Below are 6,387 nucleotides of genomic sequence, written 5' to 3'. Positions count from 1 at the left end.
GGATTCTATTCCGGCCTGACCGAGAACCGACAGCTGAATTCTGCGTGCTGTGACAGAGCATATGCAATCGTTTTCACTGAGAGGATGGGAGGTAGCCATTGACAACGGTGAAACCCTACATACAGCTTGCCATGGAAGGAGACTTGCGTGTTTGAAGAAGAAGACAGTAGGAAAGCAGAGATTCAGAAGATGGAGCATCTCCAAACCTCAACCTATTCTCCATTACTGCAAAACAAGTAATCATTTCATGTTCTTTTGCTTTTCACAATCAATCCTGATAATTTCTGATATCCTGACTAAGATTTACAAGATAACCATAGCTTGCTTCAAGCCGACAATCTCTGTGGGATCGACCCTTGCTCACGCAAGGTATTACTTGGACGACCCAGTACACTTGCTGGTTAGTTGTGCGGAGTTGCAAAAGTGTGATTGCAATTTCGTGCACCATAGACACATAATTGCTTGAAGCTTTTAAAGGAAAAAGTGTCGATGACGTTTATTTGATATGGGCAACATGGTTGGAATTTCATTATGTTTCTAGTTACATGTTATTGTTTTACCTATACATACATATATGTTTTATGGTATATATTTTTGTGAGTTAGTTATCGAAGTTCCCTACTAATTTCAATAGCATATGAAGGCTAATATGTTGTAGTAAGTCAGTCCGAATACCAGAAAATAACAACCTTTTTTTTAGTTACATGAATGCTTAATAATGCAGTCATGTTATAACTCAATGTTTGGCAATTATGTAAGAGTAGGAAGGAGAAGGACATGACAATATAGACTGATGATTTGGTGACTTCCATGATAAATCATGCAGCCACCACAATAGATAATTGACATGATCTGTTTTTCTTCTTATATACTAGTGTGCAGCATAAATATAAACAAATGAGAGAATAAAAAAGCTGTAACTCAACCAGAATGTTATGTTAGACTTGGGGAAATTGGTGAATTGCAACCTGTTAGTCAAGTTTAGTTGCTTTCCTTTCAAAAAATTTTCTGCATAGGTTTTCAAATTCCTAATCACATAATCCTAAATAAGTGTTAACACTGCTAGTTTATCTGATCATGATGATTGGCCACTGCTTGGTTCTAATATACGTCATTTGTTTAGCAAAAAAGTGGATTGCTATTTATTATTAACTCTCATGTTTTGTAATTTTGATGATTGTTATTTCTCCATTGTAGAAAAATTGTCCTAGCAACAAATTTCACCGAGAGTAGCATCACCAAAGATGATGTTGTGTATGTCATAGACTGTGGTAAAGCAAAGGAGATCAGCTATGATGTTTTAAATAAGCTAGCCTGTCTGTTACCATCATGGATTTCAAAGGCTTCAACTCATCCGGTATTGAAGTAGTAGATCATCATCTTTATCCCCTTGCAGATGATGTTTAATGCTCCAAATGAAACATCTGATTTTTTTCTATAACTGGAAACCTTGCCATTATTGCTAAATCTTTTATTTGCTAAATTTGTTTGACTTTATTGCCCCATTCCTGCACTTTATTTAATTCCTCTTACTTTGTAAGTCAAAGTCAAAGAAAGAGTGCTAATGGGTTTATCATTTCAGAGACTTGGACGTGCAAGTAGAGTGCAACCTGGAGTTTGGTATAGTTTGTTATAGGGTGCTAACGGCTTATTGCAGGTCTTACCTTGTACTAGGCTTATCTGTTTTTCTTCTTATATAGTAATATTGAATGAGTGTATGGCTTATTGCAAGTCTTACCATGTACTGGGTTAGGTTGTGCCATCGTCGAAGACAGTAGTGGTGTCAACAATTGTGGTCCTGAAACCTGTGGCCATCATGTAAGTTTGTCTTCTAACTTATTTCAAGTAGTTTCATAAATGCCCGTTTATATGTCGTCCTTTTTAGTGGAATCATGTTACATAGGGAAAAAGATGTCGAATTAAAGGTCGATTTTTGTATGCATGTGTGGATTCATGATCATCCCCGCTGAGTTGTTGTTAGGAATTAAGGTGTTTTATAGTAGATGATTAAAGGTGATCGATATTTTTTACCAGTGTTAGTTACTTTAATTAAGTGAATATTTAGTCTTTCTGACATACTTGGGATTGGGCTCGGTGAACTAACCTGAAAAAACATTTATTTTTTAGTTGTTCAAGTCTCTCTAAAAGTAAAGTGGGCTAGCTGTCAAATTGGGCCAGCAACTAAAACAACTAGTAGATAATTCATCTGAGGATTAATGCAGCATGTGGCTTGAAACTGGTTAAGCCCAACTTTTTCCGGAATTTTAAGCCAAACCAAGTTTCTCCAGGTAACTATTTATTCCATTCATTTGTCTGTCTACACTTACCTTGCTCAATGTGTCTGTCTACACTTATACTTTGCTCAATTGGTTAACTAATATTTGTCACATAATCTCTATACTAGGATGGTTAGAAATAGAATAACACCACCTGTACATGAGGAACACAACATAACACATCGAATTAGATAGAATGAAGTCGTAATGCAACCATTTCTCTTAATTTTGGGCCTTTTAAACCAATGTAAAACATACTGAAGTAAGATAAACTGAAATAAAAAAAACTTAGAATTAACCAATGTCATAAACAGGGGATTTCCTTAACCCAAAAAAAAAACATAAACGTTCAACAAAGTTATAGATGTTCACAGGAAAGTTCTATAATCGGTTAAGTATGAATGATTTAATTGTGTCTAATTTCTACACCGGAAACATCCCTTCAAAATACTTGAGCGTAGACCTAACTGTTATAGGGTGTGGTGTTTCTGGGGTAGGCCATGCTCTCCTCACCAATAGATTCCTAGTGCCGTGTTCAATGTCATATTCTATCAACACAAGCTTTCTGTACCTGTAATTGACGAGTAACTCTCTTTCCTTGTAAATGCACTATATCTTATGCTTCTATAACTGCTTAATGAGATTCCTATGGTTAATATAAATTGATCACAACTTTAATTTTTTTGCAAGAGGCGACTGTGGGTTTTGGGTGACTACATGGGTGTGTTGCATGTTCAAATGGCTGCATGAATCAAGTAATTATAATGTTGCAGTCTTTGCTTTCTTGAACTGTCTTCACATATACTTTTGTTACAGTGGTTGTTTATTAATTTTTAATATCAGGTAATAATAGTCTACAATGTTACGGATGCTAGATGAAAACATTTTGGAAACATTCAGGCAGAAATCCCAGGAAGCCAAACCCTGCCTATCAAAGTCACGCGGTAGTCAAATAGCTGAAAACAGAGAAAGATTCGCTAATGTTAACTTAAAGGAAATGTCCATAGGGTTTCAAACTTTTATTGTTCCTAATGTTAAATTCTGTCAGTATCTAAGTATATAACAGATTCATGACACATAACGAATATCCTAAAACGGTACAAGAAACACTCGTTATATTTGAAACTGTTTTCATATACAGGGCGCCGTTTCACCTAGAAACAATTTTTGATGAATATAGGAAATCCATAATAACAAAACAGATTCACAACCTGAAAGTAACAAAAGAGATTTACAACCATCGATGAATAATTCAACCATGGAGACCACGACTCATTCAATCTAATAATTTGATTGGTAAATCAAATGCACTAAGTAGGGGAAAAAATCATTTAACACAGCTCTAATTTATCAACTATATTGCGTAATCACAATGGTAGGAAGTCCTTACCCAAATGCAACCACAATTAACGACAACTAAAATACAGCAATGTAAGCAAAACACATACATATTATTGAACATGATTATCATCCTAATGCACTAAGTAGGTTAAAAATCAATTAACACAACTCTAATTGATCAACTGTATTGCATAATCATAATGGTAGTAACTCCTTACCCAAAATTCAACCACAGTTAACTGCAACTAGAATACAACAATGTAAGCAAAACACATACATATTATTGAACATAATTATCATCCTAATGGACATATTCACAGTTAACGTAAATAACTACAAATTAAAACTCAATACCAAGCAATGGCAAATACATTGCGGTCAGTAAATCAGGATCAATCATGCTTTTAGAACCAAATATTTGCATTGCACTAAATTTAGAAGACTAATTCTTCCAATTGGTCAAAGTGTCCTATGCATCGACGCGAACAATGCCATGTACGATTATTGTTTGTTGCCACAAGGCATTGACGATGGTAACGGATCTCAGACATCGTTCTGCACATCTGGTATGTCACATTTCTCATCCATGACATCATTTACGCATTCATAGTTTGTAAATGAATGTCCCTTGTCCTGCTGTGACTCCTCACCTGGTTATGACATTATAATCCCCAATCAAAAACCATAATCATGCATAAAAGCATAATGGTCATTCATCGCAAAGTGGTTAAAAGGAGTTTTACGCATCGCACCTATGTTAACGAGTAGAGATTTTTGTTGAAAAATCCATTCATGGACGCGATGTCAATAGATTCACTGCTTTCATAGAGGCTCCGCTGTTTTATAAAAGAAATTTTTAAACAAGAAGAACGAGATCTTCATTAATTTACCTAGTTCATGTCACAGAAATTAGAGGTTTACATTCAAAAAATTACCTCATCAAAAGTGTTGTCTTTACCCTTCCGGTTCCTCATACCCGTTGCCGTAAACTTCCTTGTTCCACCCTTTTTGAAAGACTGCGCAAACAGAGGAACATTCACATAGTTTAATGGTTTTTAAAGGGACACACACTGAAGAAGATTTTCACAGCAGGAGCGTAGTTAGAATAAACAAATCGTACCTTGGTCTTAGGTCCTGAGTGGTGTTCGGACTTAACTGAGAACAACCTCAAAGAATTAGCAAACCTTTCTGGACTAAAACCTGAGTCCTTGGCTGATGCATTGCCGTCTGATCGATCGCGAGGGTTACCTTCCACACTATGCTGCATCAGATTTGGACAGCGCTTGTAGTAATGATCGTACTTGTGGCAATTAGAGCATGCTCTCTTCTTCCTCCAAGAAGACCTCTTGGAAGGGGCTCCTTTGCTTTTGACAACAAAGGGATCGTTGATGCCTTCCACGTTAACATTAGGAGTTGACTTGCCTTGTTTGCGTGACTACAGGCGGATAACTAAATTGACAAGTTCAGACCGGACTTCATCAAAGTCAGCAAGATCCTTACAAGCAATATCACACAGCTTGTTGCAATTCGATACCAATGCACCAACTCGAAACTTTAAGACTCTTTCGATGTCATCATTCACAGGCATTTCTCTGCTAATAAATTCATTATTCGCATTCTTTGTCCACCTTTTGTAGATCAATGAATCTGAAAACTCAAGTATGTTTTGGAACTTTATGGCACAGAAGACATGACTGCAGGGAATACCACGTGATTCAAACAGCTTACACGAGTACGAGAATAGATTCTTACCTCTATCGACTTCCACCCGTCGATCTTTGGCCGGGTCTCCAAGAGCAGTCACATTGAACTCAACCTTGTCCAAGGTTGTGCTTAGTACCTTGATATTCAAAGCCCCTGCCCTCTGAATCTCATTACGAATTTCTTTGAAAATGTTTCACGTGAAATAACATGATGCAAATCTTTCATATACCTCCAACAAGGTAATCATCACTGGCTCTGAGCACTGAGACTTAAATTCAGCTATTAATTCGTTGTTTCTATACTCCTTTAAAGCCCTATCCAGGTTATGCATGAAGTCAATGAGGGTGTTCTTGCGATTAACATAAAATCTGATGAGAGAATTTATACCTTCGCAATGTGATGTCATCCTTATGTAACCGAAAAACTTATCCTGGAGGAAACAATGGGACCACATCGCACGAGTTTCATACGTCTTTTCCATCCATGTACTCCCAACAAGGTTGTGCTTATCCAAAATGGCTACCCATCTCTGATCAAAGTTTCTGTGGTCGTTGTTGTCGTATATAAGACCCTCAAAATCGCGCAGGAAATTAGGATTCTTTATATTTTCACATGTATTTCTCTACAGATGTGATGAGCGGATAATTTATACGCTTTTTGGCATTGTTTTTAGATAGTTTTTAGTAAGTTTGAGCTACTTTTAGGGATGTTTTCATTAGTTTTTATGTTAAATTCACATTTCTGGACTTTACTATGAGTTTGTGTGTTTTTCTGTGATTTCAGGTAAATTCTGGCTGAAATTGAGGGACTTGAGCAAAACTCTGAAGAAGGCTGACAAAAGGACTGCTGATGCTGTTGGAATCTGACCTCCCTGCACTCGAAATAGATTTTCTGGAGCTACAGAACTCCAATTGGCGCTCTCTCAACGGCGTTGGAAAGTAAACATCCAGGGCTTTCCAGCAATATATAATAGTTCATGCTTTATTCGAAGATTGACGACGTAACTTGGCGTTGAACGCCAAGTACATGCTGCTGTCTGGAGTTAAACGCCAGAAAAACGTCATGA

The sequence above is a fragment of the Arachis duranensis genome, chromosome 4, assembly GCF_000817695.3.
Source record: "Arachis duranensis cultivar V14167 chromosome 4, aradu.V14167.gnm2.J7QH, whole genome shotgun sequence".
NCBI classification, from domain to species: domain Eukaryota; kingdom Viridiplantae; phylum Streptophyta; class Magnoliopsida; order Fabales; family Fabaceae; genus Arachis; species Arachis duranensis.
This window is presented reverse-complemented; position numbering follows the sequence as displayed.